The sequence below is a fragment of the Macrobrachium nipponense genome, chromosome 29, assembly GCF_015104395.2.
Source record: "Macrobrachium nipponense isolate FS-2020 chromosome 29, ASM1510439v2, whole genome shotgun sequence".
NCBI lineage: Eukaryota > Metazoa > Arthropoda > Malacostraca > Decapoda > Palaemonidae > Macrobrachium > Macrobrachium nipponense.
In genome coordinates, this window is record NC_061092.1 from 26,033,078 (window position 1) to 26,057,621 (window position 24,544).

A 24,544-nucleotide genomic window follows, 5' to 3' on the forward strand; every position below is an offset into this window, starting at 1 on the left:
TGGAATTTAGATGTGACCTGTTCATTCCTTTCCATCTGGTGTAAAGAAAGGAGGACAGCTTGCTGTGGATAAAAGAAAAACATTCTATATTCATAGAAAAAAAAGCGCATTTAACAGGAGGAGGTCTCTGTTGGTCGGTCAGAGTCCGGTCAGAGTCCTTAGGTCCACACCAAGCCACCTCCTCCCTCTTGCAAGACATTTGGGTCAAGAGCTCGTGCTGTGCTGGCACGAGGCTGGCTTGATCTAAAGTTTCTAAACCGAAGATCAAAAGGCTTCCATGTAAAAGTAAATGCCATATGTTAACCGCACATCCACCTTCCCACAGAAAGACCTAAACGGAACCAAACAAGTGTTGCTGTATTGAAAGCACCGATGAGCGTCTATGTATACACATATTTATTAAATAGATCTGTAAATGTGCATATAGATGCATTTGTGACGAGGCCATTTAATTTATGTTTTTGCATGTTTTGGTCTGATGAACTCAATCCTCATTGATATTCTAATCGTGGCGCGGTTATCATCCATCTTCCCTTTTGTGATCCTTTCCCTCTTTGGAACGAGGAAGAAAAGGTTCCCTTTAATATCTGCATATCTGGTGTAATTCTCCAGAAAGAAAGGCGGGAAAAATACCGTGTTTCTCTCCCCTTTGCTCTCTCTCTCTCTCTCTCTCTCTCTCTCTCTCTCTCTCTCTCTCTCTGACCGCGTAATGAGATCTAAGATTTACGCAGAGGATTGGGTAGCCAGCATAGACCGAGGGCCTTTGAAATGTTGTTATTCAACGCAAACTGGGGAATCTAATTAAAACTTTCATCCCTAAATCTTGTTTTCATTAATATTTCACACGAAAGGAGTTCTATGGCAAGAACTTTTGCTCTGATTTGGCTCATTGAAAAGCTTCTCTCTTTTTTCTTGATAATAATAATAATAATAATAATAATAATAATAATAATAATAATAATAATAATAATAATAATAATAATAATAATAATAATAATTAGAAAGAATCTAAAAATAAAGACGGCTTATACTCACGAGCAGAATTTAGAAGGCCATATATATATATATATATATATATATATATATATATATATATATATATATATATATATATATATATATATATATATATATATATATATATATATATATATATATATATATATATATATATATATATATATATATATATATATATATATATATATATATATATATGGAGGACAAAACAGGGCCTTCCTAGATGCATCTTACGTTACTTGAATTCTCACCCTCTCCCTCCATCTCTTTCCCCCATCCATCCGTTATCTCATTCTGTCATCTTTTTATCCTTCCGTTTCTCTCCCTTCGTAAACTATTTAATCTGGATTCTTTTGAGTTTTTCGTTTATCAGCATCTTCGCCTCGCTTATAGAAATATGAGAATTAGAAGAAGTGATATGTCTGCAAATCGAAGTATATAATAATAATAATAATAATAATAATAATAATAATAATAATAATAATAATAATGTTGGTGATCACAAACAAAACAAGGAGCCTTTGTGGAGCTATTCATTTTTAGTGATATGGCCTCAAGGCGTGACACTAACGCTATCCCACCCTCACTAAGCTAATTAAGCCTATTTTTTTTTTCCATTGAAAAATACTTGTTAATTCTTACCGTTATTTCGAATTTAACATGTTTTCGAAACAAGTTATGTTTGCCATTCATGCCGCTCGTGTATTACCAGAATAATTGGAAAAAATCTGATAAAGACAATAATACTTTTCAACCAGCTTAGTGATTATAGTAATATTACCAGTTCATATTTTTAGCAATAATAATAATTAATAATAATAATAATAATAATAATAATAATAATAATAATAATAATAATAATAATAATAATAATAATAATAAAGCTTATGCAAAGTTCATTTCAATTTTTCGGATTTCAGTAATTTATGTAAAGCTCTGCTTCTTGAAACTCAGCAAAGTCTGTTAGAAACCTTTTATTTAGAAAAATTAAAACGTGACTTAAATATAGATAACTCTGCCTCCAGCAGGAGTCTTTTAATTTAGATCGGTTTTTATCATTATGTGTGTAATAATAATAATAATAATAATAATAATAATAATAATAATAATAATAATAATAATAATAATAATAATAATAATATCATTTCTATTTTTCTTATTACTCGCTGCTCTGGCTCAGCGATATACATCTTAATAATTGGCCAATATTCATATTAGGAGAAATCTCAAAAAAAAATTATATGTAAGATTAATTCGCGGAATTCTGCCATTTTATTCAACAGAATTTGTTTAAAAGAGGGTCTTCGTCCAAATAATAATAATAATAATAATAATAATAATAATAATAATAATAATAATAATAATAATAATACTGTGTTAGAATAATTTTCAAAAAGTCTCTTTTCTGAGCGATTCCCATTTCGTGTCAAATTGACGCTGTACCCTTAAAGGAAATATTCCCATTGCATCAAGCGTTATTGCTACTGTGTCGCTGTTGAATACCGGGGATAGCTCGAAAAGTCTGACCTTGCAATTAACTTTACAGCGCCCTTCCGTTGCTACGAGCGTAAACAGTCCAAGAGATCCGTTTGCAGTCGTTTCACAGACGGTCATGCAACGAAGCAGTCGTCTGCTAATTTGTTTGTACTGGAGTAACGTCAGGACAGGCAGGCGGGAATTTAATGACATTAAACTGAGTCACGTTTGTGTTCTCCGGCGGCGCTGTTTACTTCAAGATCCGTTTCACTCTCTCGCCAGGAAAGTCTGCAAGTTAGGTGAAGGTAAAACACTTCTCGTCAAGGTTGCCGCATTTCTCCGAAAATTGCACCGATTTCTGGTGGGTCTCCTGAGTGAAATCATTTTAGAATGACATAACTTGACTTTTTATTTGTCTTGGCGCGTGACATTTTCTCTCTTGGAGTCAACGTACTTAATGTAAAAGGTAAAATAAATAAAAAGAAAATTATTAGGATTTAGAGCTCATCACATAATGCATATTAAGAATTTTTTTTCCTTTCAGAAATAAACGAACTAAAGGCTTTCCAAAGCTTACTTAGAGATTATATTTAAATAAATAATGTTGTTTACTTTTTAAGTTCACATTAGTATCGCGCTGAGGCCGAGGCAGAACTGCCGTAACGATCGTAAAGAGACCGAGAGATTTGTCCTGTGGGTGGACCCGAAGTCATTTTCACAAGATTGTCCTGTTGCGTCCGTGTTCCCTGGGTATGAAGAATCGCGTCAAAGCAATAATTCCTAAATGTCAAACGACGGGGCACAATCGCTTGAAAATCAGTTTTATGCCCAGATCTTTTTATTTCATTTAATTTTATCTATCAGGTATATCAGTCATTATCCGGGTACCAGCCATGTGCACATACGTTTTTTTATATTTTAATTTTTTATTTAAAGATGAATCATCATCGTCATCATAATAAAAACAATATTGTTAACAACGTCAGTTATTTATCTATACAATTTTATCGTCAAACTCTTGTAACTATGTTAGTCATACTGGCATCGGTGTTACTTTCACATTTGTTATATCTAATTATTGTTCATGAAGAAATGAAACGAAGGTTCATCTATTTTTCTTGATCAGTATAAGGATCAAGGAAGGCAAAAAAAAAAAAAAAAAATCTCTGCATTGAAAGGAAAGTTAAAATTTTCTACAAAAGAAATCAATAGACATCACAGGTGATCTGGTGGCTTTCCAGACGATCTCCTATCACTGGATTCCCCAACTTAAATTATACAGATAAATCTCCCTCTTGATAAATCGCTGCAGAATTCCTAATTCAATTGAAATTCCTTCTCAGAATATCCTGCACATTTTTATTTTCATTTGAGAAAGAATTATGTAACAATAGCAGAGAATTAATCATTAAGTCGTTGATTCGTATATTGAGTTTTTGCAGTACATCTGAAAATCGGATAAAAATGCGTCAATTATTGCTTTTGTGATTAATGAAAATACCGCGGAACAACGTATGTTATTTCACAGACTGTTAGATTAGCCAGTAGAGAAACTCAAATGCTGTACTACTTGATTTTATATATATATATATATATATATATATATATATATATATATATATATATATGTGTGTGTGTGTGTGTGTGTGTGTGTGTGTGTGTGTGTGTGTGTTGTGTGTTCCACTCTCTGGAGCCTTTCACGTCACAGTTATTTGTTCAGTGGAAAAGAGGGCGTGAATGAAAATCAGCTCCATTCATGAGACATGTTCGCACAAAAATTTTCGAAACAGAGCAGGTGCTGAGAGAACTGCCTTTCCTTTTCCTTCCAATTCGGCTCAAGTGTCATCCTTTGCCGAAATGGTCTCGGCTGACTTTAATTCAAGCAGCACAGCCATAGCAGCAGCAGCAGCAGCAGCAGGTGGCTCCAACTAATAAAGGCCCAAGTCGTGTCATTTATCCACGTCAGGCGAGTGATCGTTCAATGAACTCTCGTGTGACAGACAGGAGATACTCTGCACGGTAACTCATCATTATTCACTTGTCGTTTCCTGCCTATGACCAACTCCCACCCCCCACCCCACGCCAACCACAACCCACCTCGCCCTCCCCACCTTAAAAAAAAAAAAAAGACGTTTTTCCTACTTTCATTACTTGTCAACACAATAGTAGTCAATTGATTAATATCTCAAAAGAAATTGGAATTTTGTACACAAATGCAATAACAGTAATGGTATCAGTGTTCTTTCCAATAAATGTCGTCGATGTACCTCATGGGGTGCACTGTAGGCACTATTACTTTGGCCCCTAGCTGCAACACCTTTCATTCCTTTTACTGTACCTCCGTTCATATTATCTTTCTTCCATCTTGTTATCTACCCTCTCCTAACAATTGTTCCATAGTGCAACTGCGAGAGTTCCCCCCCACCCTGGTTACACCTTTCAAACGTACCTACTCTCAGCTTCCTTTCCAGAGCTGAATGACCTCATAGGTCCCAGCGCTTGGCCTTTGGCTCTAATCTCTTATCTTCCATTCCATTCCATTCCAATAAATACATACATTTCGGGAAGCGATTAGAAGCTACATTTGCAGCCAGTTTATTCGCAGGTCTGACCATTTTTCATCTTGGTTTGCTGAAGGGCAGAAAGCACCACCACCACCGCCGCCGCCGCCTGATCGGTAATAGGGCAAATGAAGATGCAAGTGGTAATCCGATTGAGGTTGCTGAGGGGAGTCGCGTCATGACAGAGATTAGCAATGATGCAGGAGAGGGAGGAAGGACTAAATAGAGAGAAGAGTCCTCACAGAAACTCAAATGCTCTACTACTTGATTATGTGTGTGTGTACTATATATATATATATATATATATATATATATATATATATATATATATATATTATGTGTATGTGTGCACTGTAAGTATGCACACACACACACACACACACACATATATATATATAAATGTATGTATATGTGTTTGTTTATACGCAAAAAAACGTACCTAGAAAACTCCATTACCATCGCTTTTTATAACTTCAAGCTAAAGAGCCTCTCTCTCTCTCTCCTGCGGCACCCTTTCTTCCAACTCTATTGTCATGGGGTCTCCCTCCTCTTCTTCTCCTCTCCCCTCATTCTTTCAATTGTCTCCCATTCTCGCCCTTAAAGAGATTCCCCTCTCTGTCTCTCCCTCTCTCTCTCTCTCTCTCCTTCCACTTGAGAACTCCGGCACACTAGACGCTCTTTCGGTGTCATTTCGGGTCTCGGGCGATGAGCTTAAAAATGATTTTAGGATCTCGTTGTTTCGCATTTCCAGGAACTCGTTGCATATTTTATTTATTTATCTATTTATTTATTTATTTATTTAGCGCGTTGCGGGAGCCCGTGTTTGGCCCTTTCGCGAATTTTCATCCATAACGTATTGGGCGTCTTTCATATCTCGTGATTTTCTTCACAAATGTAAACCCCCCCCCCCCCCCCCCCCCTGCCAAATAACTCGGGGTAATTGAATCGTTATTCATTTTTAATGTTATGAGTTTCTCCGTTTATTGTCCAGCTAGCTCTTTCTTTCTTTCTTTTTCCAAATGACGTGACACGTAGCTAAAAAGTTTTGCTTATTAAGGTATTCCATGATTTGTTTAGATAAAATTCTTTACTCTCTCTCTCTCTCTCTCTCTCTCTCTCTCTCTCTCTCTCTCTCTCTCTCTCTCATATATATATATATATATATATATATATCTATATATATATATACATATATATATATATATATATATATATATATATAGAATGTATATATATTCATATACTATATTTGTATAGATATATATACATATATGTATGTATATATATATATATACATGGGTGTGTGTGTGTGAGAGAGAGGGAGAGAGAGAGAGAGAGAGAGAGAGAGTGCGTGTGTGTGTGTATTTATATAAATGTTAGATGAGAGTGGTAACGCTGAAGCCTGAATGAGGGAACATCGAGTAGAAGGAAAAAACTTTGGTAAATCTGATGGAGAGGAGGAAGCAGCTTTTGGTATTAGCGCGCGCGCGCGCGCGTGTGTGTGTGTGTGTGTGTGTGTGTGTGTGTGTGCAGGGGGACTAGACGGAAAGAGAGCCGAGGGAAGGACGCAAAGTCCTCCATTGTGAAGCAGTGAGTATGAAGAAATGGTACGGAGAGATTCCCAGTTGGGGGTGAGTAATGGAAGTAATAGGGAGACGAGCATCAAATTAGGTATGAGTGAGGTTATTGTCAGCATCACATGTGCACCTGTTCCCCCCCCCCCCCCTCTCCCCCCCCCCCCCCCCCCCCCCCCCCCCCCTCAGGTCGGCTGCGTAGGAGTAGGAGAGGAAGCCTTTTAAGGAATGATGGACTCGTAGCTCTAAAGGCAATTGTAGGCGTCAGATTAAATTGAAACCTGGAAAGTCAATGATAGCAGTTGTAGTGTAGATCTAAATGGGCAATTGGTAAGTAGTAGACAGCAGATATAGGAAGGTAGAGCATTTCTGAAAGGACACATGGGAAACAGTCAAGGCAGAGTAAGAACAGAGAGCGTCGAGGGAGCGATAAAAGTTAGAGAATGGTCAACGAAGAGAGAGGAGACACACAAAGTGGCATGATCATGTTACGGGACGAGATGAGCAAGATGTGGGGAGGCGAGTGTAAGGGATGGATGTGACGGGGAGAAGGGGAAGTGGGAAGTGTAATTAATCAGTGGGGATGACTCGATATACTGAGGTTCTGCTCAGAAACGAACACAAAGGTGGAAGCTGCTCAGAAGTAGTAGCCTGCCGCCGGCCAGTCCACCCAGCTGTAAATTAGGGTCAGTGTCTTTAAGGGTCAAGAAAAAGGTCGTGGGCTAGCAACCTCATTCACAAAGACGATGACAATTCGGAACGCGGTGCCATTTTGGCCAACTCCCTTCCAAAGTGAGTAGAAGTCTCTTACATATCTCATATATATATATATATATATATATATATATATATATATATATATATATATATATTTAATAAGAGGATAAGAGGAGCCCATAAAAACTCCAAAATGTAGAAAGTAATTACCAGATTTCAGAGACTGCTGTCTCTCTTCATTACCTACCTGAAGAGAGAACAGTCTCTGGAATATAGTATTTACTTTCTATATTTTGGCGTTTTTATGGGCTCCTTTATCAGATGGAATTCTGTTGTAACAGAACTTTTTACCATTCAAATATATATTATATATATATATATATATATATATATATATATATATATATATATATCAAATATGCGGACACAGTCATGACTTTTGTTAATTACGTAAATTCATGCATAGCCTTGATATGAGTTATAGTGTTGCATTTAGAATTCATATGAATATTAAAATGCATTACAAAGACTCAAGACCACAGGGACATTAACATAACGAGGTACATACAGTATACTGAACCACTCATGAACCTAACACTCAAAATCACAATATGAAATGCTACTGAAAAATAAATTATGGTTAAGGATGATCTGACTGGAGGAATGAATGAATAGTAGTAGGTATTTACTCACGTTCGCTGAATTGAAAGCTCTTGGGGGGGAGACTTCCTTCGGCGCAGTGCAGCCACGGACGCCTGTGTCCTCAGGTCAGCGGCCGTCGCCCCCAGGGCAACTTCTCAGATCAAAGTTCGATCAGCGGGGTCAGGAAACGATGACTTTGGAGGGCCTCCTCTCCGCGCTCTTCAGGCGACTGAAAAATGAAAGTTTTTGGTGACTTTCTCCGACTATCGTCCTTTCCACACTGAAGACGCGCATTCATATTGGAAAAAGAGAATGAGTGAGGGTTCTCTCTGTAGGAGGTATTTCAACCCACCTTCTGGAGTAGTAACTGTGTAAAATATACGTTATAGTATTGTTTCATATAATCCAGCTGATATTACTTCAGATCCTCAGATATATTTCAGTCGGGTTAAATTGATCAGGATGATGTTTGTCATTTTCCCGGCTTTGTCATGCACGAGAACTGTCAAGGTCACATCGTTAAATTAGTTTTAAAGGACTTCAGCTTTAATCGTAGAGCGAACTGTTGTTGTTATTGCTATGGTGTCTATGGCGGGTTCAGAGAGCCCAAGAACAAGAACAAATAGATTTAGCATTAGAAATGAGAGTGGATATATGTTCCCAGGAATATCAACTTTTTAAGAATAGAAAAAGTAATGATACCTGCGGTACAACTTGTGTCTAATCGCTTTGAACTGAGGGAATAATAAAGTAACAGAGAATCCCCTGTAAAGTCAATATTAATCCATTTTATTTTCCGATGTTCGTGGAAAAATATTCACTGATGAAGAGCGAATATTTTTCCAAATGTAGAGTGTTCATCTTTCCGTAAATGAATGCTCTTTCTTGGAGGCCAAGAACGTTTCAGTTGAAATATGTTTTTTTATTAAAACCTAATGTTTAGTAGAGCCTGATATCAATTTTAAAATCATTGATTCAGTCATTTTACTAAAGAGACGGAAAGATTTTTAGCAATTTGAGAAACATATTCTAGCACCAAGTACATGTTTTGGTGCCTAATAAAAGAGTCGATTTAATGCAAAAAATACTTGTTAAAATCCAATTTTTGACTCCTCCCCAGTCTATATCGAGGTTATTTTCTATTTCTATTTATTTATTTTATTTTATTTTATTTTTTTTTTGCAAAAACTCAAATATTATCCCTTCCTTCAAACCTGTCCACGTAGCTAACAGTTTACAAACAGAGGAAATATCTTTCCATCAAAATAGGTTTATAGCAAAAGTACGACTTCAGGAGCTAGTTCTGACTCTTCACTACTGCCTCACGACTTTTAAGAATATTCAAATTTATGCCAATTTTCTGACATGAAGTTTATCATTTGCCACCAAACTCATGTTTTCAGCTTAGAGTCTCAGATATAGGAAGGAATGCAATCTTCAGTTGGGAGATAATCTCATTTTGACGCTAGTTAATTTGACCAACATTTTTGAGAACACATGATAATATATATATATATATATATATATATATATATATATATATATATATATATATATATATATATATATATGTGTGTGTGTGTGTGTGTGTGTGTGTGTGTGTGTGTGTGTGTGTGTGTGTGTACTTCTGTATTTAGTATAACCATCAAGACCTCTTAACTGATTGATATCTGCTCAGCTTGTGTATACTCTTATCATTGCAAGTACTGTATTTTTAGGCTGGAATATAAACCGGATCTACCAGTCACTTTTACTTCGGTGCCATGAAAGTGAGGATTAGTTTATTCCAGTTCAAAAAAATGTATGTGGATTCAACGGATGTACCTATGTATGTATGTATGTTGTAAGAAGGAACTGGTTTTGTTTATCCTCACCCATAAGTCCACCGTGCATGGGTTCAAACTTCACAGTTAATGGAGTTAGGTTTCCTCATTTTTCTTCATGTTGGAACCAAGGCTTATTATAAATATAGAATGGATTAGAAAAATCTATGAGTATATATGAACTTGAACAGTCAAACACACACACACGCACACAATGCATACACGGATACACATATATTTGAATATATCATATAATATATAAAGGTATAAGGATCATGAATGTACAGCTCCTCAAAACAAACTCTTCCCCAAAACAATGATGTACTAACCTAGCATTCACTTACAATGTGATGTCAGGGCGGCCCATGGAAAGGATGCAGGTCTAACACGCCAAGAAATACAGAGAAGTAGATAATTCCACATTCGAAAAGTGAATGGGATGAAAGTCTGATCATCCGATGTGACCTGGATCTAGTAATTTCCACCAAGTGTCTATTTCATGGTGGACCCACCTCAGTTGCCAGAATGAGTCTACCCATCCACACTAGGCTTCATATTCCATTTCATTCCTTGCCACACTTATGGGTTGTCCTTTCGCTGGCGTCAGCCCGGCTTAATCCACCAACCTAGTGAAGCCAGATATGCGCAATGACGATGGATGATTGGTTGATGGTTACATTCATTTCTTCAGTGGAGTTTTCAAAGGTAAAATCTGTAATGCAAGCGGAGAAAGAAAGAGAGGAGAGTTTGGCCAATGTGGCTATGGAGAAAGATAGCGAGAATCCGGGACAAGTAGACATATTGTAGCTTACAGCAAAGTAGTACTATAGAGAGAGAGAGAGAGAGAGAGAGAAAGAGTTTTAACGACTCTCATAGCCACCAGGTACTTAATGAACTCGAACCGTCTATATCGTCACCTTAATGGCATAAGGTGATCAGGTTCCCACCGGATGTGGTGAACGAAATTGTGGAGACCAGCAACAAATGCCAGTGTTATCGAAGGTGATTAGATAATCTTGAGTTGAGAGAAATTCCTCCGAAGTTTCTCTAGCCTAGAACCATATGTCGCCGAAACTCAAGAGCAAGCCATCCCATGGGATGCTAAATAACAGATTTCCGAAGGTCGACGAAGACCGAACTGACAAAATCGACAACATAGGTCGTGAAGATGCCGTACAATTATTGAGTAGAGTTTCATTCCAACGTAGAGGCGGATGTTATCTCAGTAGAATATCATAGCATCTGTGGGATTATTTACTCGAGGATTCGAGGTATCAAAATCAACACTCGGCTTTATTCCAGGAACTTCATAGGTTATGAACAAAGGCGTCAGGTCGTCGAAAGGTCATAGCCGTCGGTCGAATATATTAACTTGTGAACCTGGGGACTATAGTTTTTCGGTGTAAAACCCCTGTGGAGATGTTTTCGTTTCATTTCCAAAAAAATTATGTCGTGTCTTACCAGAGTACTGATTCCATACACGGAATCAAGGAAATCATGAAAGAAATATCTAATGATGGCTTGTGGATGGGAAGGGGACGTTGGAAGAGGGGAAGTAGAAGATAGGTAGAATTATCGATGAAAGGGAAGGAGGAGGCGGACTCCATAGGTCAAAACTTTTTGTCAGGATTATCACGTCCATCCAAAATGTATATAAGAAATAACTGTGGATCCCATTATTATCTTTTTTTTTTCTTTCACAGTCCTCCAATTCGACTGGGTGGTATTTATAGTTCCGGGTTCCATCCTGCCTCCTTAGGAGTCCATTACTTTTCTTACTATGTGCGATGTTTCTAGTAGCTAACTCTTCTGCATGAGTTCTGGAGCTACTTCAGCCTCTAGTTTTTCCAGATTCCTTTTCAGGGATCTTTTGATTATTATTATTATTATTATTATTATTATTATTATTATTATTATTATTATTATTATTATTATTATTATTATTAAGAGAAAACTCATAATCACATGAGTCAGTAAGATGGGAAAGTAAATCCACAGTATTATGCCTGTTTGATTTTGTTATTTAAAAAACAAAGTCGAACAGGCATGCTACTGTGGATTGACTTTCCCATTATTATCATCATTAAGGAACCAACGAACGAGGCTATAATATCGAAAATTAAGAACCACTATAGTGTTAAAAATATTTATGCACAGAGTTAAAAATGATAAGGAGAGACTTTCAGATGCCACATATATGGATATACTTTCGGTTTTGTATTGAGCAGCAGTAGCTACTATGGTAATAATCTCACCGCCAACATCCTGAAATGTCAGTGTAATGTATAAGAGATAAATTCCAGTAAAAAGTAGAAATGTCATATCCTACATTGCCTGTGACCAGGTAGTATCTGTCTCGCGCTGATCGATACACTACGGAATGATGACACCGATCAGACTGGCTTGTAGTTGTTGATTGACGTCAAAGGAAAAAGGCGTTATTCTCAATACTTTTTGTTATTAATCAAATGGGTTGTGGATTTTTCATAAAGCTTAGTGGCTATCTAATAACTAATGTTTCATAAATGGCAGCAATACCAGAGTTGAAATGGTACCGAAGACGTCACATACTATCCAGAAGTTCGGACTAAAGCGCCTTCATTCTGGTTATGTACAATGGTTCAGTTCAATGGCGATCTAAACTGGCCACGGGCTGAAAAACGGCATGTCTGAACGTGGAAAGTATCGCCCCATTAACTGACATTGGTCCACGCAAAAAAAGAAATATACACATTGCGTTTTAACATACAGAAATACTCACGGGACTCGTGAAGCTTTCACGACGATTCAGTAGGAAATTTGGACACCTCAGTAAATGAGAACATGACAGAGGCGCAATTTCGAATTTACATTTATCAAGAAACCTGACATAGAGCAAATATGAATGTCACCATACAGTTGTGGCTCCAATTCCAGAATACCGAGCCAAGTGGCAAAATGACAAGGGCGCTTCCAAAAATATGGAGCAATTTTCTATTTGCTCTTCCAGAGAAACTGTCAGTCCAGTCTCAAAAAGGACGACTTTTCCGGTACTTTGATTAAGAACCCTTCGCGTACGGTAGTACATGTTTCTTCCGCCATTGCAGTTCAGAAAAAGTTGTGCATTCACCTGCTTTTGTTTGTTTTGTTTTTTTTGTGTTGATTTCCTTGTTCGTTTGATTGTTCACAAGATCTATCAAAATGTTATAGATGTTTTTAGCCATAAAATTGTTCAGTCAGGTTAAGCTAGCTACATGCCAGCACGAGATCAGATTTTGTGATGGATACACATCCTGCAGCGGATCCAAGATTTTTTACTTATCTGTAAAGGAAAATTATTGAGATGGCTATTTGTCTGTCTGTCCGTACTTTTTCTGTCCGCCCTCAGATCTTAAAAACTCCTGAGGTTAGAGGGCTGCAATTTGGTATGTTAATCAACCACCCTGCACTCATCAAACATACCAAATTGCAGCCCTCTAACCTCAGGAGTTTTTTTAATTTTATTTAAGATTAAAGTTAGCCATGACCGTGTGTCTGGCACCTAACACAGGCCACCCCCGGGTAGTGGCTGAAAGTATTATACGCTTTACAGAAAACTCGATTAGGCCGAAGCAACTTCCGCGCATTTTTTTACTTCTTGTTTCTTAATTTTAGTGAGGACCATCTGCCCCTCTGAACCTACGACATACCGAGCCTCCGCTATCTGTAGAACTTGAAATAATGAAGCCCATTGATGTAGGTGAAAATATGTGGTGGTGGAGGGAAAAGTAGGATATTTGTTGAAAATCCTTTCGATCAGACTGACTAGTATATCAAATTATAAATCGTGCTCTGTCTCTCACTTTCTTTTTGTATTATCTTGCCTACTTAAACTTTTGGGTAATAGAAATAAATGATTTGGTATACCTCACCAGACTTCCTATTTGTTTTTGGCAATTACTGTTCGATGTGACATTTCTGAAACGATTATTTGAATGTGGATAGTATCATAGGATCAGTTACAGCTCCATTGAGCATTAAAGCCCTGTGATTAAGGAAATGCGCCTATCTTATTACACAACACTTCTGCTAGGTAAATGGTGAAACAATGGTGGCCGCCACTTGAATCCTATTGGCCAACTGGTTTATGAATGTAGTCAAGGAAAGAGACTTGGTGATTAGCGCTACACGACTGCTATCTGTAAAATAGGTTTTTAGCATATTCATCGCCATTAAGAATTGTGAATGATCAAATGCTTCAGGATCCTGATTTAAATATCTGGTCTTCTACAGTATAATTATTAAATGCTTCGGGATCCTCATTTAAATAAAGTATAATTATCAAATGCTTCAGGATCATCATTTAAATACAGTATAATTATCAAATGCTTCAGGATCATCATTTAAATACAGTATAATTAACAAATGCTTCAGGATCATCATTTTAATATCTCATCTTCTACAGTTTACCTGGAAAAGAAGAAACTCGGTTCATAACAAGATTTTACTACAAGCTAACAACTGTTGAGCAATGTAGGGATAAAAATAAATTGAGTCCCGCAAATATCGGGTGAGATTACCTTGCCTGAACTGAACATTCACCAACTGCAGTAGCTGGAGGTCAGGAAACTATTAATCAGAAACGTGTATCTGGTATGCTTGACAGAAAAGGTCATATCTATAGATCACTTTTGAGTGAGGACGAACAAGAAAAGGTACGATCAACCATAGATTGGTATCTAGCACAGCCTTTAGTAGAGATACTGATGAACTACTCAAAAAGATTCAGTGGCAGTGAGGTCCTGCAGGGTGCTATTTGTGGCCTTTGATAAAGGGTTCAATTCCACATAGGGAGGGAATAAATGGCCAACATTATAAGTAAAAATCTACATTTTCAGTATGGAAATGCGGAGACTTTGATCACTGTAATGTAGTATATACTAGCTAAATGCTGGGAAGGCGTCTGCAGTGCCAGTAAACACAAAAGAACTGTCTACCAGCTACTGTGCTGAAGAGGCATCAGATAAGCTAAGGACTAAAAGTCCCCAGTCAGTATAGACTCCACTTTCTTTTTGTACCAGTCCCCTCTAAAGAGTTACCACCATTATGTATATACGTATACATATACGAGCTTGTTTAGGTGCGCTGAAACTTGGTACTGCTGTCTCCCTTACCCCGTCCCCACCCGGGGAGGACAAACAGGTTCGCAGGAGGAGGGTGGATGTCTCCCCTATCCACCCGTTCCCCTGGGGTAGGTCATCAGAGGAAGGACAAACAAGATCCACTCGTATATTATGCATATATATGTATGTATGTATGTATGTGTATATATATATATATATATATATATATATAATATATAATATAATTATAATATATATATATATATATCTATATCTATAGATATATATATATATATATATATATATATATATATATATATATATATATATATATATTGCAGCCTTGAGTCTGAAGTTACTGAAGCGCTCTACTATAGGTGCGAGGCTACTCAGTGACCAGAGGAATAAAAATCACATTATTGCCAATTATAATATGCACATATCATATGCGAAAGGGCTTTAACATTTTTATATACTGGTATACATATCATATCATGAATGATACATACATACCAGATACAGTAGATAAATTTATAGAAGACCATAGAGCATGATCTAAAAGGAGGAGCATATATATATATATATATATATATATCTATATTATATATATATATATATATATATATATATATATATATATATATATATATACATAAATCAGGATACTTAAGCAGTTGCTAATTATAGTGTAGAAGATGAGATATTTAAATCAGGATACTGAAGCATTTGATAATTATACTGTAGAAGATGAGATATTTAAATATATATATATATATATATATATATATATATATATATATATATATATATATATATAATCGACCGCTGTCTACATTCTGATATAGACAGATAGACAGGTATTTAGATGGAGAAAGAGAGAGAGAGAGAGTGAGTCATCGACAGTGTAATCAGTATGAATTTAAAAGTAACTTTTACAAACTCCAAACAACATCCTCTTGCGACATCGACGTTAAAATTCTCATATTGAGAAAATTATGAATATAGATTTCATCGGTATTGCATCGAGTGAAAACATATGAATGCCCTGTGTACCTCAGCGCAGACATCTAACCTTTAACCTAAGCGCAAGTCCTTGACACATGGTATATATATATATATATATAATATATATATATATATATATATATATATATATATATATATAATATATATATATATAGACATTTAACCTTTAACTTAAGCGTCAAGTATAATAATATATATAATATATATATATATATCTTGACACATGTTATATATATATATATATATATATATATATATATATATATCTATTTCTGAACATTTCTTGCAGTATTACTAATGATGTATGTTTTTTATTTTACCTTCATAAAGAAATCCCTGACTTTTGCCTCGAGTGTTCCTATTCAAATTGTTGCTTCCCGTCGCTTCATCCGCCCCTTCATTTCGAATTCTCCGTTAAAGGACCTTTTCATTCTGGCATTAGTATCATTAATTTTCGCATCTTTCCATCGCATGACAACTCCGGTCGACATTTCTGTCATGGAAACTTCGATTCCAAATTATTCTACCGCAGTGTGTATATTTCCCACCCGCCTTGGAACCAATTAACCCTCTCAAGTAATTATTCCCCTGCGCTGAGCTTGCATGCGGCAACTACTGGAATTGAACTTAGAATTTAGGCCAAAGGCCAAGCACTGGGACCTATGAGGTCATTCAGCGCTGAAATGGAAACTGACAGTAAAAGGTTTTGAAGGGTGTAACAGGAAGAAAACCTCGCAGCTGCACTATGAATGAAGTGTTAGGAGAGGGTGGAAAGTAAGATGTAGTAAGAGAATATGAAAGGAGGTATAGTAAGAGTAACGAAAGTGGTTGCTGAGAACCTTATGTAATGCCTGCAGTGCACCGCATGAGGTCCACTGACGGGGTAGATACGTCGATGACACGTGACATTACGTCCCATTGACCCACCGACCCATTCGCACTCCACCTCCCTCCTTCTATTCTGCCAAGATGACGTCTCCGGGCTCCCTAGTACCCTCCTGGCCCCTCTGCAAGGTCCTTTGGTGCCCGGGTCGTGTCACCCACACGCGCTCTGAAGAGCCCGACGCCCACCTACGATTCCAGACGTTGCCTCGCTCAGATTTTTCCAAAACAGATGGCGGTCCTGTTCTGGTGTGTTTCGCGAGTGACTCATCGGTACACAGCCACGTTCGCCCTCACACGGGATCCGCACTGGTTTCGTGTGATCTCTGATAAGGCAGTGACGCTCCGGCGAGGTTTTATTTGCTCGGAAAATATTCGCAGTCAATTGAGAGATAATGAAGTTCTGGCACTGAATGATCTAGCGTGTATTCTCTGTATGCAGAGTTGTGGGGTTTAAACGAGTGCCATTTCTTCTGGTTTGCCTCGGACTTTTTATTTCGTATTTCTTGCATTGTAAAAAGGTGTTGAAGTCAGTTAGCGAAAAGATAAATAAATATCAGAAATAATAGACAAATAAATAAGTAAAAAACAATAAAATAAATAGATAAATGTTGGAGGACCTTCCAGGTATAAAATTCCCTTTACATCCCAGCCAGGCCAAAATCGAAAGTGCTCTCTCTCTCTCTCTCTCTCTCTCTCTCTCTCTCTCTCTCTCTCTCTCTCTCTCTCTCTCTCTCTCTCTCTCCTTCACACACACACACACACACACACACACACACAAAACTTCATGTAATTCTAAATACTACAAACCAACTGCTCACGCGACTCCTCAGCCATCTCGAAATCTAACCGAATCTTCTTTGGGATATCTTGGAGATGACTAAACAAACAAACAGACAAACAGACATACCGGTGAATGCATAAGGTTCTTTCCTTTTCGTCGGCGAAGATAATAAAAGAGGTGAACACCGAGACATCTAATCAAAGTAGGGGCGAACTCTCCCCCTTGGCCAGTTTTGAGATGGGACCGCAGCTTCCATGGGAGAGCAGATAGAGAATTGTTCCAAACTTTTGGAAATGCCTCGTCGGTATTCGGGAAGTGGGCCTGAGATTGTATGGGAGATCATTTCATGAGGAATAGGCCTAAACTTGCTCTCCAAGGGTGAGGGAGAAGTTATTTAGCGAGGGTATCTTTCAACGAAGGCTTGTTGGTGTATCCGCAGCTACGAGTTGTGTATCAGATGTGATGAGGTGTAATACCCAGTATATCTTTTCAGACACCTCTCCCTCATTCCTGCTGACACATTCAATTCAAGGCTTTCCAACTTGCTGACATCCCACATCTTGCATCCAAAGTGGATTCTCCCGGTTTCTTTTAACGTTCCGTGCTCCGTTCCTTCATTTTTATTCCTTTTCCGTATTCTTCGTTGCGGAAGCTGTTTTTGAAGGCTGGTGAAGTGCTGGATATCAACCTTTCTTGTTTGTGGAAGCTATTTGAAGGCTCGCTAGATTTTACCCATCTACACTGCTCCATCGAAATGCAGGTCTTAACAGAGCATCATCATATTCCGGCAAATAAGGAGTGTATTTATGGCTTGCTCGGAGAGCACCAACGTTAATAACCGATATAACGAAAAAAACGTTTGTGGGAGATTGGTTGCCATAAATTGCCCTGATGTAGAGAATTCGTTATCAGACAAAAAACTTCCCCGATCCATATTCATACATCAAAAGTAATATGACTCCTCTTCCACAGCGGCAAAAATTAATAGCAAACAGCTAATCAAGTAAATCATTTCTTTAATTATCGTAAATTTTGCGTGACTTTTTCCTTTGTTCCGCGGACACCCCTCTCGGCAACGGTAATTAAGCTAATTTTTAGCCGCGTGAAGCTACGATAAAGTCTTGATCGAAAAGGTTTCATAATGAACCTCTTTATAGCGTGCTGTATTATATTTGGCAGGATCATTTTTCTTTCAATTCCCCTTTTTTTAATTTTATTTTTTATTTCGTCCTTCAGTATAGTCTTCTTTGATTGTACCATTCCGAAACTTAGTTTAATGGAAACGTGAACAGCTGGAAAGAGTATATTTTAAAATCAAAACTCACATTTATTACCATAATATAGCTTAACTTTTTTCTTTCACAACTATCTGCAACCCATGGCGCTTACACATTATTGTTGGCAGGAGTCTTTTAATGTATCACGTACTGAAGTCACATTAGAATGTGTAATGGGACTACATTACACATTCTGGAGTCACATTAGTAAAGGTAACTACTTAAATCAGACTACATTTCACATTCTGAGGTTACATTAGTAAGGGCAACTACTAATATAAGACTACCTTATGCATTCCTAAGTCCCGTTACTAAAAGTAACAACTTATATAAGAGTATTTACACATACTGAAATCACATTAGTAATGGCAACTACTAATATGAGACTATTTACACATTCAGTCACACTAGTAAGGGAAACTGCTGATATGGGACTTCCTGACACATTCTGAAGTCACATTAGCAAAGGCAACTACTATTATGAGACTATCTTGCAATTTCTGAAGTCACATTAATAAGGAAACTACTACTATGGGACTACTTTGCACATTCTGATGTCACACTAGTAACGTCAACTACTGATATGAGACTACCTTACACTATCTGAAGTCACATTAGTAAAGGAAACTACTGATATGAGACTACTTTAGACTTCCTGAGGTCACGATAATAAAAATTGCAGTATAAAGTTGCCGTACAGATTTTGAAGTCATATGATTAAAGACAACTACTTATATAAGACTAGATTACAATTTCTGAAGTCATGCAAGTAGAGAATACTATTATGAGATTGCCTTCCAAATGCTGAGGTCATATTATTGAAGGTCCCTAAAATGTACGGTTGTTTTCATATCTCTCAGAATGTATTTGACATGCCGCGAAACAACCATTATGTAAACAAACATTGTATCTAAACCAGTGGGTGCGCCGGAGGTTTCGGGGTGGTCGGGATGGTGGGTGGGTGTGTGGGGTAGTGGGTGTGGGTGTGGAGGTGGGATGGGTGTTCGTGTCAAAGTATAAACATAAGCTGACTTCCCTAATTAGTATGTGATTTCTAATTTTGTGATTTGCTTCAACAAACTTCCCGTTGTCATTTGCATTGATTGCTACAGTTACGTATGACTTTCTGTTATGTTAACGTGTATTTATTCTCCTATCTATTATTCGATTGTTCGTATAAGCATGTTTTCTCTCGTTAATTCTTTTGTTTTTATGTACGTGTATATATATATATATATATATATATATATATATATATATATATATGTGTGTGTGTGTGTGTGTAAAACAAATAAACACACACACACACACACACACACACACACATATATATATATATATATATATATATATATATATATATATATATATATAATATGAATGTCTTTTTTACTGTAATACAACAGTATAATATGAAAACAAAAGGCCCATAAAACACTATTTTAACGTCGCTCAAAATATATATATATATATATATATATATATATATATATATATATATATATATATATATATATGACGAATTTGTCACCTACACCTATATTAAGCCAGAACTTTCAGCTCATATCCAATTCTGTTTACCTCGGGAATATGGGAATTGTAAGTGGTAAGTGCTTCGTCACCAAGGGATTCGAACTGCCGAAGTACTTATCACTTGTAAAACCCCTCGGGTGCTAGTTACCCCCGAAGCAGTGAATTGGATATTAAACAGAATTTATGCCTTAATATTTGTGAATGGAAAAAATGTCAAGGTGTATGTGACAGAAATTCATAATTAGGAACGCGTTACAAACTTACCAACCAAATATCATGGTGGATGTTGGCTGATGTCGATTCTAATTCGACTAGATTTTGTATACATCATAGTCGACATCAATTTATACCTCTTTTGATGGCTCAGTTCGTTCCCGTTGTGAGCCAGAAATTCATTTCCGTGAAACACGGGCTCATGTGTTCATTAGTTCCATTTATTTATATATATATATATATATATTATATATATATATATATATATATATATATATATATATATATATATATATATATATTATATATATATATATATATATATATATATATATATATATATATATATATATATATGAGATGTTTATCTTTTTTCAAGTCCTTTCTTAAAAAAATGGCTCTGAAGGGTGGTGACAAGACGCCTATTTGATATGACACATTTATGGGAAAATCATTGAAAGTTAGCTTATTATTATTATTATTATTATTATTATTATTATTATTATTATTATTATTATTATTATTATTATTATTTCAGTAGAGAATAATCAAATGCTAAGAACGAATCCCTGCAGAAAGTGAGACTGGGTAGCAGAGGTTCTTTCAACCAATGAATTTTGTTGATCAGACTCACATGGGTTTTATTTCAGTGTATATATTTTCCTTGTTTCTTTTGCTCCGGTATAACTCTTATTTGGTTTATTCTACAGCTCTCTTTTTCCGCACTGGGTTGTTCTCTTTGTTGAGGCTCTTAGGGTTAGTGGATTCTGCTTTTCTATTTAGGGTGCAGCTTGGATGAGTATAATTACGCGCTTATTTTATGGTATGAAGTGGCAAGGAAAATAAACCTCATTCTATCGATTAAAATGATATGTGATGTGAAACTAGTCTTTCGAGACGATCGTAGTAACAAGATTAACCAGAAATCTCTCCTAAAATACAGTTAAATCACCGACTGGTTCATCAATACAAGGTCGACAAAATCCGTTTGCCACCGGTGTTTGACATCCAGAGCAATAAAATAAAAAAATCCCAAATGAGGTGCAGCTCTCTCATCTTCAGGGTCATGCGTTATTTGAAATAAGTAAAGAAAAGTTGTCCATAAAGCGCTGGATACAATAAAATCGAACGATGTCATGTTTTTGAGGTAGCGTTCACATTCACTCGCAAACATATTTGTCTCTGGCAAAATTATTCGCGATTTGCATGAACGGGAGGCCAGTCGTGATTGGTTCCCATTCTGAAAATATCACCGAGAGGAAACAGAGGAATCCAGTGGTTTTGGGAACCCGCTCTTGTGCGCAGCGAGGCACTGGAAGCAAAACAGCTCTTTAGAACTCCAAAGCTCATTAACTGCCATTATCGAGGCGGTAAATTTCGTAAAGGTCACTGCACTGAACACCTGACTGATTTACAGAAGGCTGCCATGGCATGGGAGGGAATCATCGCGGTTTGTTTTTTTATGCATATAATTGTGAGCTGTCGAACAAAAACAAAAACAAAAGCAAATTGTTTTGTGTATTCGACCAACGCAGTGAAGAAAAATGTTCTTTGAAATGCAGCCGAGGTTTGGTCTTCTTATCGTTTTTAGTTCCGATGCTTTCCATATAATCCCTGCTTATCATGTTGCCATGTGTGAAACGACAAACGTTCTCAATAGGAAGCTGCAAGTCTTGAAATAGAATGTCATCAACATTCTGGTGTTACTCAAACATTTACGATTCAGGGACGTTTGTGGGGATGATGTAACTCACAACCAGTAATATCAGTCTTTCGATATCATCACTTTCCCGTGATCTTAAATGGAAAAATAAATTCCGCAATAGTATGTATGTATATAGCTCTATACAGGAAACTTTTACAAACTTGATCAGTTGGCCTCTTCAGCTTGAATGAACATAGAAATAATATTACATATATGACAACACCCTTGAAAAATGGAAATTATAAAGCAGCCTGTCATACTTTCAGTATTAGTAGGCCAAATGATCAAGTTGGCGAAATCTTTCTGTTACAGCAACATACATACATACTATTGCAGGCTTTATTTTTCCAATATCAGTCATTTTAATTCGATTGAGGACAATGGTTACACGATAATAACATCATCAACTAAAAGTGACTGCGAATTCCATTCTGTAAGGGACTGAAAGATGTTTTGGATGAATTTCGAGAGACCATGGTCATGAAATTCAGTTTGTGAGTTTTCTTGAACACTTATACTCTGTTTTTTTTTTTTCATCTGTCCATCCGCCTGTGGTGTTTCCGTATGGTAACACTGCGTCCCGGGCTTTAGATAGTTACATTCAGCTTACATTCAACAATAATAATAATATCCTATTTCGAATATTAATGGTGTACTTCGCATACAGTAAATTATTAAAACACTTTTCAGTTGCAAATGTACGCCCAGATATCCTTTTATTTACCCAAAACTTACACATACCGTAACTATTTAAAGCCCGGGATGCAGTGTTGCCATACAAAAACTCCACAGGCGGATGGACAGATAGAAAAAAACAGTGTGTAGTTTATTCAAAGTGGGCGTACGAGCTTTCTTAGCTATAACATTCAGTTTATGGGCTTAGGTTTTTGGAATTCGTTTTGCACGATATTTGCTTGGATTTCATTGCTCTTTTGTAAAAAGAAAAGAAAAATTTATAGCACTAATTCAATGGTTATGGGGAATACTTTTCAGTGTTATCAGTAAATGTCTTCGTTGCCTGCATTATTTATTTAATCATTATTCCTTAGATATTTTTTCTAGCTTTATTAGTTGCTATTAATTGCAATGAATGTTTCCAAGAGAACATTGACCTTGTTTTGTATTTCGATGTGAAAATGTGGCATTGTGGGAAATACAAATTTCTGAAAATATCTTTTTTTTTTTTTCAAGAAAATACTTATTTCGATTTTTTAGAAATATGAGGTTCGAATTTATTCATCCTCTACCCGTACATGAAAAAAAGATTATTGAAAACTATTAGCTCTGATGTGGGAGCCCTGATTACTAGGGTGTACAAAAGGTAGAAGTGGTTCCAAAAATGGTGTAGGAACTACCATACATTTTTTAAGACATATTTGCTGGTGAGTCATTTGTAATTTATTCATGGCAACAACGTATCTAATGATATAGCGAAAAAAATATACGAAAGCTATCCTATCTACCCATTTGAATTATCCTAAACAATAAAGTAGAGATATTTCCGTCTTCCTTTTTGCCTCCAATAGACTTCTTATTATCTAAGAAATAACTAAATTAGTGGTATAATTATAACTGGTCTAATTATACTGGTTACTTTAGCGCTCATACTTGATTTGAGAGGTACTTTGCTACACATACATGATAAAATGATTATAAGGTCATCTCACTTTCTATAAATACATTCAGGTTCGGTGAATGTATACAACTGTCACATTATTATGTAATATACACGCATTATTTTAATTCAGTCTATGACTTACGTCGTTCTTAAAAACTTAAACACAACATACATAATTTTCATGTTATTTTTAATTTCGGCATATAGAGTCAATCGACTATTTCAAACCACTTTAAGAACAAGGCGTGATGCGACCTCCAGCTTACTCGTGGCGCGTGCTTAAAATCTACGGTCAAATAAAGAAAGCCTCGTTTCATAAACGAAAATTAAAATAAATACGCTCTACTTTATTAGAAATAGTTTTTTCTGTACTGTTACCACGCACATTATTTATTTTTTTACATTTTCATTTAAATAAATAAATCATAGGTATCCAATTCTAAAATTCCTGCATCCTTAACTCAACGCGAAACACCTTTTTCAGACCTTTTAAGGCTTTCCGATAAGGCTTTCCTACCTCCCCAACAAGGACAACAATGTATTTTGTAGGCTTACTTCCCGAGTAAGCGATAAATCACTGTGAAATAACTAGTTTGCCAAACCATGGTAACA

The 24,544-nt window shown here is 36.4% G+C and overlaps 1 protein-coding gene across 2 annotated transcripts in view; it reads right to left on the bottom strand.

Annotated features, from left to right (window-relative positions):
- The window catches only part of LOC135206200 (zwei Ig domain protein zig-8-like), a 184,889-nt gene that overhangs the window by 140,919 nt on the left and 19,426 nt on the right, over positions 1–24,544 (bottom strand). For both annotated transcript variants that reach the window (XM_064237532.1, XM_064237533.1), the window contains exon 2: positions 8,042–8,219. The gene's annotated coding sequence lies outside the window, so the exon portion shown is untranslated. The remainder of the gene's footprint in view (positions 1–8,041; positions 8,220–24,544) is intronic.